The sequence below is a fragment of the Canis aureus genome, chromosome X, assembly GCF_053574225.1.
Source record: "Canis aureus isolate CA01 chromosome X, VMU_Caureus_v.1.0, whole genome shotgun sequence".
Lineage (NCBI taxonomy): Eukaryota > Metazoa > Chordata > Mammalia > Carnivora > Canidae > Canis > Canis aureus.
The window spans coordinates 49206795-49223342 of record NC_135649.1 but is presented as its reverse complement, the minus strand read 5'-3'; the positions used below and the strand labels follow the sequence as shown (position 1 = coordinate 49223342).

Genomic DNA, 16548 nt, shown 5'->3' with positions numbered 1-16548 from the left:
AAAACAACAAAACAAAACTCAGTTTTAAATTCCCAGCCATGGTCTGTGAAGCCTGGCAACAATTCCCTTGCTCTCGCTCCAAGAAACAGCAATTGCTGCCTCTCCCAACCCTTCGGTTAGGTAGGCAAAAACTGTAGGAGCTTGAACACATTCAGCCCTCCATCCCATGGAGGGTAGTGGTAGTATTTACTATTACTACAACTATTACTTGCATCATCAGTACCACAGCCACCATTTGAGTGCCTTCTGGATGTCAAGCCTGAGGCACAGGCCTCAGTTCCTCACATTCATTATGTTATTCACAACAACCCTTAAGGGTAGGCAGTATCCCTGCCTGCATTTTCCAAATGAGGGAACTAAGGAACAGATGAGTTCAACAACTTGCCCCAAGGTCCCACACCCTGTAAGAAGCAGAGCAGGGATTTGAATCCAGATCTGACTCTAGAGCTGGCATAAGGCCAGGAATATCTGTTTATGCTGTTCTCTAACTCCATGCTGAAAGGAAAAGCTACATCCAGGAAAAGTGCTGAAGTGAAGCCATGGCCAAGTCAGGAGAATTACGCTGATAGAAATAAGCACACCACTAGTTGTAGCAGATACAGATGACTGACTTTCTATTTTGCCAGGTGCTGGGCTAAGTGCTTTACATACTATTGCCTTTCACCTTCACAAGCCTATGAGGTCAGTACTATTATCATCATCTTTTAGAAGCAGAAACTGACAGGTCAAATCATTTGGCCCAGGGCACCCATTAAGAAGTGGCAGAACTGGTTTTCGGACTAAGGTCCAACTCCATAACTCAAGCTCTCTCTCTTTTTTTTTAAGATTTTATTTATTTGAGAGAAAGAAAGTAAGAGAGAGCACGAGCAGTGGGGAGGGGCAGAGGGAGAAGCAGACTCCCTCCCTTAGCAAGGAGCCTGATGTGGGACTCGATTCCAGAATCCTGGCAGCATGACCCAAGCAAAAGGCAGATGCCTAACGGACTGAGCCACCCAGGCACCCCCATAACTCATACTCTTAAATTCTACCTTATACAGCTTCACCTGGCAAGATAAGCCAACTAGCCCATAATTGTTTCTGGAGGATAAAAACCTTGCATCAGTCTTATAAACCCATCTAGAGGGTTGAACACTAAGTCTACAACACTTGCTATTACGCATTACACATGGCCTTATCTCCAAAAAACCCACCCGAGGCACCTTGTGGATCTTTTTTAAGATTTTATTTATATGAGGGATGCCTGGGTGGCTCAGTGGTTGGGCGACTGCCTTCGGCTTTAATCTCGATTAAAGATTTATTTATTCATGAGAGACACACACAGAGAGAGAGATCAGGAGGGGGTGGAGAGATGCAGAGGGAAATGGACAAGCAGACTCCCTGCTGAACAGGGAGCCTGATGACAACCCAGGGCTAGATCCCAGGACGCTGAGATCATAACCTGAGCTAAAGGCAGACACCCAACTGACTGAGCCAACCAGGTGCCCCCCCCTTGTGGATCTTTGATAGGATTCTGATTGAGGCTCAGACTATTAATCATGGAGCTGGAAGTTACCTTACAGAGTCTCTAGTCCAACCTCAGTTGCCTAACAGATGAGAAGATTGGGGTACAGAGAGGTTAAGTGACTTGCCCAAGATTGCACAGCTGATCACTGACAGAGCTGCTTTTTTTTTTTTTTTTTCAGAGCTGCTCTTAAGATCCCTATCTCCTGTGTGCCTGAGCCAGTACTCTATTTTTCCTGTTCAAAAATACTGCTTCCTCTGTGGGTCTCCCCTGGCCACTGCTGACCCACCTACTATCCTCCAAATTGCCTAATAAATGTCACTGGAGAATTCTGTTAACAATCATTCTCACCCAGGGATTCAGTAAATCTCTCTACTGAAGAAGAGTTTTATCAAACAGGAAATGTAATTGAACAAACTAGTGTTCTTAAGAAAACTGTATCATCCACATTTGTCTTTATGGCATGTATGTTTATGAGGCAGGCATACTTTCTCAGCCAAGAGGGAAGTGTGGTTTAAAAGGGGTGGGAGTGCTACCTATAAATGTGGGCAAGTTGGAGAATTTAAGCTGAAGCAACTTGATAAAACTGCATTTCAGTATATTGGCACACTTCCCTCTGTACAGTGTACGTGTTCCTGAATGTTAACCAAATTTTTGTACATAGACTCCATCAATCACAAAGTTATTTAAAGAAAATCCCCCAAATACAGCCTGCATACCTCTATTTATTTTTTGAGTGAATCTTATTTTGTTGCTGCAGTCTGTTACAGTACTTTCCAAATCTCAAATCCCAAATTGCTGGGTAACTCTGGCAATTTCCCCCAGTGAAGACAGAAATAAGAGTACCTACCTCACAGAGTTGTCAGGATCAAAGGGGAAAATCCATATAAAAATGCTTAGCATCGTGCCTGGCACATAATAAGTAGCTCATTAAATGTTAGCTACTATTATTATGATTAGGGGAGAAGCTTAGATCATTAGAGAGCTACACCTCCCTTCTGGGAAAGAGATCCTCTTTTCTGTAAAGGACAACCCAAAGAGAGATGCCTTGGATTCTAATGTAAAAATAGCATTGAGAATTTAGGGTAACTACAACCACTGCTAATCACTGCCTCCCATATCCTTGCCTTTGAAAATCCTAAATCTGCCAAAGAGGTCTTACGAATCCATGTGTCAACATGGCAGCCCAAGACCTAGAATAGGGATAGCCCCTCAACCCTAGAGGGCAAATTTTCTTTTTTTTTTAAGATTTTATTTATCTATTCATGAGAGACACAGAGACAGAGAGGCAGAGACACAGGCAGAGGGAGAAGCAGGCCCCATGCAGGGATCCCGACGTGGGACTCGATCCCCAGTCTCCAGGATCACACCTGAAGGTGGCGCTAAACCGCTGAGCCACCGGGGCTGCCCCAAATTTTCTTTCAAGCAAGTGGTTGCCTTGGAAGTTTCGTTCCTTTCATTGTCAAGGTCTTGGCCTCCCTCCTCCAGGACTTTTAAGGCTTAGCTCCTTGTCAGAATCTCTGTGTAAGCAAAAGGCCCTGGTCCATCATTCAACAAACCCCATATGGCTCTGAGTACTTGTCTGTTTGTATTATAAGACAAGCCTGGGTTTTCTAACTAGAGAATTCAGTATGCAGAGGTGGTGGTGGGGGTGCCTCTGTTTGCAATGATTTTCAACTCCTGACATCTACTCACCACTCTTCATTTGTATGTTGTTTCTACATGCCAGGAGTACCCTGTCAGCAGTACTGGTATCCAGTGTGATCTGCAGAACACAGATCATATAGTGAGTACACAGTAAGAGTTAAGAAAGAACAGTCATCAATTAGGATCAGAGCATGGAAACCAATAGTAGCTAACATAGCTGTACCTCCCTTGAATATCTGAGTGTTTGGTGCTTGGGCCATGTGTTCTGGATATCTCTTCCCTCCCAGTAACCAATCAGAATCACTCATTTTCAAGGCAGTTGCTACTAGTGAGACTTAACCAAATGCACTTAATAGAACTCTTCTCAGGAGAACCTCACCAATTAGCATTCTCAAGCATAAAATGCCATTAGCCACCTGAGGGGCAGAGGTCACACCTGGACTCCCTGCTTTGTCTCTAACCTCCTTTAACCCTTTACTGGATGACCAAAACTGAGATTTCTGAGAGGAAGGGGGTAGAGAATGAGAGCTATTGCCTAGCTTTCCAGGACTGGAAACCATCCCCACATCCTACTTCATTTTCACAGGTGTGCCGAGATGAACTGTAGCCATGGCACCCTTACCTGTACCTTACTTCTTTAGCTAGAATAATCCATCCTCCCACTCTCCCTGCCTTTTCTCTTATATCAATCTCTATGAGACACACAGGTGGAGTTATCCCAGGTGAGTGAGAAAGCAGCAAGAACTTCTTGCTGTTGGCACAGAAATAGTATCAGCTGGGGGTCGTGGGAGTCAAGGCTCTTCATCGCTATGCCTATGAAGTGCGCGGCCCAGGTCCAGGGAACCCAGAGGCTCTGCTGTCGACTGGTGGGCAGAGTGATGTTAACAAAGCACTCAAACTGTGCTGTGTGATGATGACTCATGAATCCCACGCAATCCCACGCTCATGCTAGTCTCCACTTCCAGGAACTAAAATAGACCTCTGGTGCTAAGAGACGGCAAGCCTTTTATATCTGCTTAGAAAAATGAGCGCAGTCCTAAGAACTATCATGCTATTCAATACAATGGAACGTTACCTAGCCATTAAAGATGACAATTATGTACACAGCACAAGTGGGAAGCAGAATGTAAAATAATGTTAAGTGAAAATAGCACATACACATGCTGATTGCAACTATGACAAACATACACAGAAGGATTCATCCCTCAAGAACGTAAGAGAACGAAGAGTGTCATAGTTCTTTTAAATTCCACTCCCCCTCCACCAAAACTTTTTAAAATTGTCATGGTGGTCAAACTAGGTTACAGAAACACCTGCCTTTTGGCTGATACAGGAATTAATGCCACAGTTTTTTGGATCCAGGGAAGAGAAAAGGAACGGAATGCTAAGGGAGCTGATGCTTTAAAATGGGCTGGACCCAAGGCAGCCCCAGTGGCTCAGCGGTTTAGCGCCACCTTCAGCTTGGGGTGTGATCCTGGAGACCCGGGATAGAGTCCCACGTCGGGTTCCCTGCATGGAGCCTGCCTCTCTCTCTCTGTCATAAATAAATAAAATCTTTTTAAAAAAATGGGCTGGACCCTTACTCTTCCCACTCCTCTCATGTTCAGGGCACAATTACCATTTCAGGCTTAGCACTACAGTGAGAAACTCCTTCCCAATACCTAGCTGACCAAACTCTAAAATGGGAGTTTAAATAAAATAAAATAAAATAAAATAAAATAAAATAAAATAAAATAAAATAAAATAAAATAAAATAAAATAAAATAAAATAAAATAAAATAAAATAAAATGGTAGTTTAAGACAACATATATATTTGGACCTCCTTTTTTTAACGTTTTTATTTTTTAAGTTTTTAATTCCAGTAAACATAGTGTTAATTTCACATGTACAATATAGTAACTTAACATGTCTACAAATTGCCCTGTGCACATCACAAGTGTACTCCTTAATCCTTATCACCTACTTCACTCATTCTCCCACCCACCTCCCCTCTGGAAACCATTAGTTTGTTCTCTATACTTAAGAGTCTATTTCTTGGGACTCCTGGGGGGCTCAGCAGTTAAGCATCTGCCTTTGACTCAGGATGTGATCCCAGTCTGGGAATTGAGTCCCACATCAGGCTCCCTGCAAGGAACCTGCTTCTCCCTCTGTCTGTGTCTCTGCCTCTCTCTCTGTCCCTCATGAATAAATAAATAAAATCTTTTTTCAAAAAGTATATTTCTTGGGGCACCTGGGTTTACTTGGTTAAGTGTCTGCCTTCGGCTCAGTTCATGATCTCCTGGTCCTAGGATCAAGCCCCGTGTCAGGCTCCCTGCTCAACAGGGAGTCTGCTTCTCTCTCTCCCTCTGCCCCTGTCCCCTCCACCTTGTTCTCTCTCTCTCTCTCTCTCTCTCTCAAATAAACAAAATCTTTAAAAAGAGAGAGAGTCTTTCTTGGTTTGTTTCTCTTCCCTTTGCTCATTTGTTTCTTAAATTCCACATGAGTGAAATTACATGATATTTGTCTTTCTCTGACTTACTCTCTAATACTATATTTATCACTGCAAATGGCAAGATTTCATTCTTTTTTGGGCTAAGTAATAATCCATTTTATATATATTCATACCACCTCTTTATCCATTCATCAGTCAATGGACACTGGCTGTTTCCATAGTTTGGCTATTGTACACAACACTGCTATAAACATTGGGGAGCATGTATCTTTTGAATTAGTATTTTTGTATTCTTTGGACAAATGCCTAGTAGTGCAATTGCTGGATCATAGGGTAGTTCTATTTTTAACTTTTTGAGGACCCTCCATACTGTTTTGCACAGTGGCTGCATCAGTTTGCATTCCCAACAGCAGTACAAGAGGGTTCCCCTTTCTCTTAACAGTTTATTTTTGCTTTTGTTTCCCTTGCCTCTAGAGATATATTTAGAAAGAAGCTCCTATGGCCAATGTCAAAGAGGTTACTGCCTGTATTCTCTAGGATTTTGATGGGTTTCCTGTTTCACATTTAGGTCTTTCATCCATTTTGAGTTTATTTTTGTGTATGGTGTAAGAAAGTAGTCCAGTTCCCAACACTATTTGTTGAAAAGACTTCTTCCCATTGGATATTCCTTCCTGCTTTGCCAAAGATTAATTGACCATATAGTTGTGAGTTCATTTCCAGGTTTTCTATTCTGTTCCATTGACCTATGTGTCCATTTTTTGTGACAGTACCATACTGTTTCAGTAACCACAGCTTTGTAATATAGTTTGAAGTCCAGAATTGTGATGCCTCCTCCTTTGCTTTTCTTTCTCAAGGTGGCTTTAGCTGAATATTCAGGGTCTTCTGTGATTCCATACAAATTTTAGGAATATTTGTTCTAGCTCTATGAAAAATACTGTTGCATTTTGATAGGGATCACATTAATGTGTAGATTGCTTTGGATAGTATAGGCATTTTAGCAATATTTGTTCTTCTGATCCATGAACATGGAAGGTTTTTCATTTCTTTCTGTCATCTTCAATTTCCTTCATCAGTGTTTCACAATTCTAAGATTACAAGTCGTTCACCTCCTTGGTTAGGTTTATTCCTAGATATTTCATTGTTTTTGATACAATTGTAAAAATGGGATTGATTCCTTGATTTCTCTTTCTACTGCTTCATTATTGGTGTATAGAAATGCCACAGGGGCACCTGGGTGGCTTAGTTGGTAGAGCATCTCGCTCTTGATCTCACGTCTTGATCTCAGAGTTGTGAGTTCAAGCCCTGCATTGGACATGGAGCCTACTTTATTTTTTAAATATTATTTAAATTCAATTATTAACATATAATGTATTATTGGTTTCAGAGGTAGAGATTAGTGATTCATCAGTCTTATTATAATACCCAGTGCTCATTATGTCATGTGCCCTCCTTAATGTTCATCATCCAGTTACCCAGTCCCCTCACCTACTTCCCCTTCAGCAACCCTCTATTTCTTATGATTAAGAGTCTCTTACAGTTGGTCTCCTCTGATTTCATCATTTTTTCCCTCTCTTTCCCTATGATCCTCTGTTTTGTTTCTTAAATTCCACATATGAGTGAACTAGAGGATATTATGCTAAGTGAAATAAGTCATTCAGAGAAAGACAATTATATGATCTCACTTATATGTGGAGCCTACTTTTAAAAAAAAAGAAATGCAACAGATTTCTGTATGTTAAATTTGTATCCTGCAACTTTACTAAAAGCATGTATCAGTTTTAGCACATTTTTTGGTGTTCTTTAGGGTTTTCTATATAGAGTATAATGTCATCTGCCAATAGTGAAAGTTTAACTACTTCTTGGTGATTTAGGGTGCTTTTTATTTCTTTTTGTTGTCTAACTGCTGTGGCCAGGACTTCCAGTACTATGTTAAATAGCAGTGGTGAGAGTGGACATCCTGTCTTGTTCCTGCCTGTAGAGGAAAACCTCTCAGTTTTTCCCTAGTGAGGAGGATAATAGCTGTGAGTTTTTTATATATGACCTTTATTACACTGAGGTATGTTCCCTCTATACCTTTGTTGAGAGTTTTTATCACAAATGGACGCTGTACCTTGTCAAATGCTCTTTCTGCATCTATTGAAATGATCATATGGTTCTTTTTTTAAAAGATTTTATTTATTTATTCATGAAAGACAGACAGAGACACAAGCAGAGGGAGAAGCAGGCTCCATGCAGGGAGCCCAATGTGGGACTCGATCCCGGGACTCCAGGATCAGGCCCTGGGTCAAACGCTAAACTGCTGAGCCACCCAGGGATCCCCTATCCTTTCTTTTCTTAATGCGGTATATCACTATGACTGATTTGCAAATACTGAACCACTCTTGCAACCGAGGAATAAATCTCACCTGATCATGGTAAAGGATTCTTTTAATGTATTGGTGGATTTAGTTTGCTGGTATTTTATTGAGAGTATCTGTATCCATGTTCCTCAGGGATACTGGCCTGTAGTTCTCTTTTGTCAGTGGAGTCTTTATCTGGTTTTGATATCAGGGTAATGCTGGCCTCATAGAATGAGTCTGAAGTTTTCCTTCCTTTTCTACTTCTTGGAATAGTTTGAGAGGAATAGGTATTAATTCTTCTTTATATGTTCAGTAGAATTCACCTGTGAAGCCATTTGGCCCTGGACTTTTTTTTTAAAGATTTTATTTATTTATTCATGAGAGACACAGAGAGAGGCAAAGACATAGGCAGAGGGAGAAGCAGGCTCCATGCAGGGAGCCCGATGCGGGACTCCATCCCAGGACCCCAGATCACACCCTGAGCTGAAGGGAGGCGCTAAACCACTGAGCCACCCACGCATCCCTGGCCCTGGACTTTTGTTTGTTGGGAGATTTTTGACTACTGATTCAATTTCTTTCCAGGTTATCAGTCTGTTCAAGTTTTCTATTTCTTCAGTTTCAGTTTTGGTAGTTTGTTTCTAGGAATCTATCCATTTCTCCCAGGTTGTCTAATTTGTTGGCATATAGTTTTTCATATATTCTCTTAGAATTGCATTTCTGTGATGTTGGTTGTTATTTCTCTCTCTCATTTCTGATTTTATTTATTCAAGTGTTTTCTCTTTTTTTGATAAGTCTGGCTAGTGGTTTATCACTTTTATTAATTGTTTCAAAGAACCAGCTCCTGGTTTCATTGATCTGTTTTATTGGTTTTTTTTTTTTTAGTTTTATATCATTTATTTCTGTTCTAATCTTTATTATTTTCTTCCTTCTGCTAGCTTTAGGCTTTATTTGTTATTCTTTTTCTAGCTCCTTTAGGTGTAAGGTTGTTTGAGATTTTTCTTGCTTCTTAAGATAGGCCTGTAATGCCATATACTTCCCTCTTAGGACCATATTTGCTGCATCCCAAAGGTTTTGAATGGTTGTATTTTCATTCTCACTTGTTTCCATGTTTTTTTTTAATCTTTGATTTCTTGGTTCATCCCTTCATTTTTAGTAGCATGTTGTTTAACCTCCATGTATTTGTAGTCTTTCAAAATGTTTTCTTATGGGTGACTTCTAGTTTCATAGCATTGTGGTCAGAAAAGGTGCACAGTATGAGTTCAATCTTTTTATATTTGTTGAGGCCTGATTTGTGACCTAATATGTGATGTGTTCTGGAAAATGTCCCACATACACTTGAAGAGAATGTGTATTCTGCTGTTTTAGGATGGAATGTTTTTTTCTTTTAAAGATTTTATTTATTTACTCATGAGAGACACAGGGAAAGAGAAGAGGAGACATAGGCAGAGGGAGAAGCAGGCTCCATGCAGGGAGCCCAATGTGGGACGCAGTCCCGGGACTCCAGGATCACGCCCTGAGCTGAAGGCAGATGCTCAACCACTGAGCCACCCAGGTGTCCCATAGGATGGAATATTCCGATTTTATCTGTTAAGTCCATCTGGTCCAGGGTGTCATTCAAAGCCATTGTTTCCTTGTTGATTTTCTGTTTAGATGATCTGTCCACTGATATAAGTGGGGGTGTTAAAGTCCCCTCCTATTATTGTATTATAATCAATTAGTTTCTTTATGTCTGTTAATAATTGTTTCGTGTATTTGAGTGCTCCCATGTTGGGTGCATAACTACTTATAACTGTTATATCTTCTTGTTGGATTGTCCCCTTTATTATATTGTGCCCCCTTTACCTCTTGTTACCTTTGTTTTAAAGTCTAGTTTGGGGGATCCCTGGGTGGCTCAGCAGTTTGGCGCCTGCCTTTGGCTCAGGGCGCAATCCTGGGGTCCCGGGATCGAGTCCCATGTTGGGCTCCCAGCATGGAGCCTGCTTCTCCCTCCTCCTGTGTCTCTGCCTCTCTCTATATCTATCTATCTATCTGAATAAATAAATAAATAAATCTTAAAGAAAGAGAGAGAAAAAAAATAAAGTCTAGTTTGTCAAGGGGCACCTGGGTGGCTCAGTCAGTTGAGTGTCTGACTCTTGGTTTGAGCTCAGGTTGTGATCTCAGGTATGTGAGACTGAGCCAGTGTCTGGCTCTATACTCAGCAGGGAGTCTGCTTGAGATTCTTTCCCTCTGCCTTTCCCTCCATTCCGCACTCTCAAGTAAATAAATAAATCTTCAAAAAAAGTCTAGTTTGTCCAATATAAGTATTGCTACTCCAGCTTTCTTTTGACATCCATTTGCATGATAAATATTTCTCCATACCCTCATTTCAACTCTGCAGTATTTTTAGGTGTAAAATGAGTCTCTTGTAGGCAACATGTAGATAGGTCTTTTTTTTTTAATCCATTCTGACACCCTATATGTCTTTGACTGAAGCATTTATATTTGGACCTCTTTTAGGTCAGTCTGCTGTGTTTTGAACCAGGCTAACTTATACTGAAAGAAAGGAACTATTTTTGATAGGCTACCAGAAACACCTTATTGTAAAATAATTGCTACATGCTACTCCTGTCCCTTGTCACCTTGTCACAGGTAATGCTTATGCACATAACTGAGTATCTAGGTGAGCACTCACTATTCTATCCCTGAAGCCCTGGCCTGAACACACTTGGTTTTATTAGAATTAGCTTTCAATCAGGATATTTAGTTTTTTTTTGTTTTTTTTTTTTTTTAGGATATTTAGTTTTTAAAAGACTATGTTAAGGGTTCATTTTTTAAAACTGTTTTGAAATAATTTCAGATGTGCAAAAGAACTGTAAACGTAGTAGAACTCCCATATACACTTCCCTCAGTTTCCAACATGAACACCCAATATAACTCTGTACATTGATCAAAACTATGACACTAACTATATAGTACAATACTATTTACTAAACTACAGACTTTATTTAGACTTCACCGGTTTTTCTATTAATGTCCTTTTTCTGTTCAGGATCCAATTTAGGATCCTATGCAGCATTTATAGTATGTTTAGTTTAAAAAAAAAAAAAAACACCCCTAGAAACAAGTTTCCTTTTAGGAGGTGGAAAGGGTAAGCCAGTAGAGGTTATGTGCAATTTATGATCCTGAGCTATTGTATCCAGAAGGGAACTTTATCATTTCTGTACCAAAGCCCTTAATTCATGACACCTCATCACGGTTATTTTCAGAAAACATGCCTTACATTAGCACTTCTCACAGCAGTACAAAGGATTTGACAAGTGGGTTATTTTAGCAACCAATATTTTGAGGGTGACAAAATGAGAGGGATGGCCTTATCTGTTTCTGTGCTTCATTTTTTTCTCCAAACTGTATTTAAACTTTTTACTAGAAGTTGCAATATTTGACTATAACATAAATGCTGAGAAACACCAACATGGAAGAGACTTTTTCCAATGTGTGGTTGGTTTTATTTGCCTGAAATTAAGTATTGAAGTCTTACAGAAACCAAATTGATTAGGTTATTTTTGCTTGGTACTCTCAAGAGAGGGAAGGGAAAGTAGGCTATGACATCCATTTATTCCTTCAACAAATAATTGGATTATTAACTCCCACCTTCGTGCACACAAACTATGTACCAGGTAATTTGCAAGGTGCTTTACAAATAATGTTTTGCTGAATGGGTCACAACAATCCCATCATCTAAGTACTACTATTACCCTTCTTTTCCAGGGAGTGGGGCAGGGAACAGAGGGCTGGAGAGGTTAAGTAACTCACCCAAGGTCACACAGCATGTAAGTGATGGAACCAGGATTCAAGGCCAGGTCAGACAGATTTCAAAGCCAGTCCTCTTGGCCAGTAGGCTATATTGCCTCTCTGAGCACCTGCACATTCCAGACACTGGACTGGGTGCTAAACAAAGATAAAACAGTAAATAGGATATAGCCCTTATGCTTTCAAACCTTATGGTCTAGTTTATCATTCCTCCTCCTAGTTGGAGGAGGAAAACTATTAAATAGCTAAATATATAGAATAAAGCCCTTTCTTCTTAGGTATTCCTTGGATTGGTTATAAATACAGGTGATCAGGAAAATGCAAGCAGTAAATCCCAAGACTTTTACATATCTAAATTCCTTTTTTAGGGGCGCCTGGGTGGCTCGGTGTTTGAGTGTCTGCCTTTGACTCAGGTTGCGATCCTGGGGTCCTGGGATCGAGTTCCACATTAGGCTCTCCACAGGGAGCCTACTTCTCTCTCTCCCTCTGCCTGTGTCTCTCTGCCTCTCTCTGTGTCTCTCATGAATAAATAAATAAAATATTTTAAATAAATAAATAAATTCCTTTCTTTTAGATCCTCAGAGCAATGACCCCTCTCCCTCCATGTACTCTGAGGATCCCTAACAAGTTAGGAATGGACTTGATATTGACATGTTCCTCCACTATATGAATCTGGGTTAGATGTCAGCATTGCAATCCCACTTAATCTCCTTTGAGAAGAAACAATGGGAAATATAATGTGGAAATACATATAATGATAGAACCAAATCAACTGATGGAAAATTTTTAAATCTGGGACATAATTATATTCCATTTCAATTGTCCTTTTGCACTTGAATTAATTGGTAATCTCTGAGGGAGCTTCAATTGGTTCATGACTGCATTTTATGGCCATGTCATTTTGAAATACATCTCTTAGAAAAATGACAATGGTGACCCTGTAAATTATAAATTGGCAATGTAATTTTGAAGGTGAAGGGTTGGAAGACTTATATCTCAGCAAATAATAATCATTCTCTTCTCCCTTCCAACCCCCAAACAATCAAATAACCAAAACTGGCTGCACATTGGAATCACTGTGGAAACTTCAAAATTACCATCGCCTATGTCCCACCCCAGAGGTTGTGATTATTTAATTGGTGGAGGGTGTGGCCTGGATTTTGGAAGCTTATTTAAAAGATCCCTGGGGAATTTTATTATGCAGACAAGCTTGTGAACCACACCCCTAATTGGAGGATCATAACCCCAACTGCACATTACAATCACCTTGGGTGATCTTTTAAAACCACACCCCAGATCAATTAAGTCAGAATATCTGGGTTTAGGGACCAAGCCCCAGGAACCAGGAGTTTTTTAAATTTAATTTAATTTTAAAGACTTTTTTATTTTATTTTATTTTATTTTTGACTTTTTTTTTATTTGAGAGAGAGTATGAGTGGGGAGGAGAGGGAGAAGCAGGCTGCCTGCTGAGCAGGGAGCCCAACTGGGACCGATCCCAGGACTCAGGGATCATGATCTGAGCCGAAGGCAGACGCTTAACTGAGCCACCCAGATGCCCCCAAGAGCTTTTTTTAAAGCTCCCAAACAAGTCCATTGTGCAGCTAAGACTGGGAACTACTGCCATAGGTAAAACTCCAAACCTACTCTCAGGGAAATGGCAAAATTGCACTTAAAGGTTCAGCAACTCTAGGTTGAGCCTAATGAGAAGCTAGTTCTGGAAAACCTGTAAAAAGCAGGCTGAGGAGAAATCCTTAAAACAACTGTCCCACTTTAATGTTAAAATGAGCTCACTTTTCTCTTGCCACGTATAAAGGTTACTTTAAGGCTTTGCTAGAATTACTAGCAACTGACGGGCATATCAAGCCCCACTCTACCATATCCACCAAAATAACTGCTGAAAGAACAGGAAAGAGAATGCTTTCAAGAGATGAAAATCTTTTCAAAGGACTGCAAACCAGTGCTTAGAGACCCTTGGTGGGTCTAGACAAGGAAGAAGGAAAAAAAAGCAAGCTATTTGACCTATGCATTACATATCTAGCTAGTTTTTTTTATCTGTAATTTGATGTGCACTTTCACTCATCAAGTCAAACACTAGACTTGGAGACAAAAACCCTGGACCATGGTTTTCAGCCTTACCTGCACATCAGTCATCTAGGAAGTTTTTAAAATAATACTGCTAGGGCCACACCCAAGATAAATCTGAATTTCTGAGGCGTTGACACCCAGAAACCTCTGTTTTGAAAGGTCCCTGGGATCGAGTCCCACATTGGGCTCCCTATGGGGAGCCTGCTTCTCTCTCCACCTATGTCTCTGCCATTCTCTCTTGAATAAATAATAAAATCTTTAAGTAAATAAATAAATACATACATACATACTGATGCCTGAGCCCCTCCCTAAACAAAATAAATTGGAATGTCCTGGGCCCAGGGATCCATGCTTTAAATTGCTCTCCAGGCAATAATAATGTGCAGTGAAGTTTGTGATCCACTGCTCTAGACCTAGATATTTTACAGTTGAAAGAGATTTAGTACAAACCCTTACATCTCCTGGTAATTTTACAGCTACTTTAGCTACTACCAGTATACATATCCCAACCCCAATTTCCATTGTTCTTTCTCAATCATTACTATTAACAATGTGACCAATTTAGGGTCACCTACTTATTCTACCAGTTTGCATAGGATGCTTCTGGTTTTAACACTGAAAAGTCCCAGGTTCAGAGTAAATCAGGATAGCTGGTCACTGTATGAATGTTTTACAGCTCACAGACAGAATACAGTATTTTAGATTTTGCTTCTAACATTCAACATCCAGATCTTGGGGTTTTTTTGTTTTGTTTTTTAAAGATTTTGTTTATTCATGGGAGACACAGAGAGAGAGGCAGAGACATAGGCAGAGGGAGAAGCAGGCCCCATGCAGGGAGCCTGACTTGGGACTCAATCCCAGGTCTTCAGGATCACGCCCTGGGCTGAAGGTGGCGCTAAACTGCTGAGCCACCCAGGTTGCCCCAGATCTTGGTTTCTAAATACCATTCTCCATTAAAAGGAACCAGGGTTCCTTGGAAATGGCTGTTTCCAGGACTGGGGCAGGGAAACATATGGTGAGCCTAGGAATCTTGTAGCAGAATCTAAGTAAGTGTTAGAAGACACATGGAGGAATGTCAAAAGGACATTGGAGTTTAGCCATTCCAATAGGTGTGAGGTGATATCTCATTGTGGTTTTCATTTGCATTTCCCTGATGATGAGTGATATTGAACATCTTTTCATGTATCTGTTGGCCATCTGTAGATCTTCTTTGGAAAAATGTCTATTTGTGTCTTCTGCCCATATTTTAATTGGATTATTCATTTCTTGGGTGGCTACACTCAACAACACAAGAAAGAACAGGTGTTGGTGAGGATATGGAGAAAGGGGAACCCTCTTGCACTGTTGGTGGAAAGGCAAACTGGTGCACCCACTCTGGAAAACAGTTTGAAGGTTCCTCAAAAAGTTAAAAATAGAACTACCCTATGATCTAGTAGCTGCATTACTAGGCATTTACCCAAAGAATACAAAAATACTAATTCAAAAGGATACATGCACCCCAATGTTTATTTACAGTAGCATTGTCTACAATAGCCAAACTATGGAAACAGCCCAATTACCCACTGAATGATGAATGGATAAAGAGGTTTCATACACACACACACACACACACACACACACACAATGGAATATTATTCAGCTATAAAAAGAATGAAATCGGGGACACCTCGGTGGCTCAGTGGTTGAGGGTCTGCCTTCAGCCCAGGGCGTGATCCTGGAGTCCCGGGATTGAGTCTCACATCGGGCTCCCTGCATGGAGCCTGCTTCTCTCTCTGCCTCTCTCTCTGTGTCTCTCATGAATAAATAAATAAAATCTTAAAAAAAAAACACAAGAAAGCCACCTAAGAAATATAGACTGGCTGACAAATAAGAAATCAATATTTTCCAACCCCCAATTAAATCACCAAGCCAGGGAATACATTTTAAAAATTAGAAAACCAGGGTTGCCTGCATGGCTCAGTGAGTTGAGTGTCTGCCCTCCACTCAGGTCATGATCTCAGGGTCCTGGGATGGAGCTCCACCTCTCGCTCCCTGCTCAGCGGGGAGTCTGCTTCTTCCTCTCTCTCTGACCCTTCCTGCCACTCGTGTTCCCACTCTTTCAAATAAATAAATAACATCTTTTTTTTTAAAAATTAGAAAACCAAATTACTGAGTCAGGAAACAATAACCAATGGATGCTAAAATCTTTAGGTGAGATGTCACTAGGGAACAGGACAATCATATGGTACCAAAGTAATACTCCATAGATGTCTTGCTAATTATAAAGTCACATGGAAAATTCTGAGGGCCACCACCTAAATCATTACCTTTACTAAGAACAGACAACTGACATTACATGCCTCCTGATAAGATGTGACACAAAGCAGACATTACTTATGAAGCATTCTTATCAAAAAATGGTTTAAGGATGCCTACGTGGCTGAGTTCGGCTCAGGTCATGATCCTAGGGTCCTGGGATCAAGTCCCACATCAGGCTCCCCGAGCCTGCTTCTCCCTCTGTGTATGTCTCTGCCTCTCTCTGTCTCGAATGAATGAATGAATGAATGAATGAATGAATAATCTTTTATTTTTATTTATTTTTTTAAAACAATCTTTTAAAAAATGGTTTCATCTGAATCAAATTAGGCCTCTAATCCCAAGCGCTTCTCATTTACAGGAAATTCAGAGGCTGGAAGGAAGAGCTAAACACAATTATAAGGAAACAAACCATCCTATCCCTAAATACAGGATCAGTGTTTCAAGCAGGAGAGTCCCA

At 40.4% G+C, this 16548-nt stretch overlaps 1 long non-coding RNA gene across 2 annotated transcripts in view; it reads right to left on the bottom strand.

The window, feature by feature from the left end:
- The window catches only part of LOC144307517 (uncharacterized), a 115955-nt gene that overhangs the window by 41361 nt on the left and 58046 nt on the right, over positions 1 to 16548 (bottom strand). For both annotated transcript variants that reach the window (XR_013374364.1, XR_013374363.1), the window contains exons 2-3: positions 11712 to 11846; positions 3197 to 3266 (exon numbers count right to left, since the gene is read on the bottom strand). This is a non-coding gene — a long non-coding RNA (uncharacterized LOC144307517). The remainder of the gene's footprint in view (positions 1 to 3196; positions 3267 to 11711; positions 11847 to 16548) is intronic.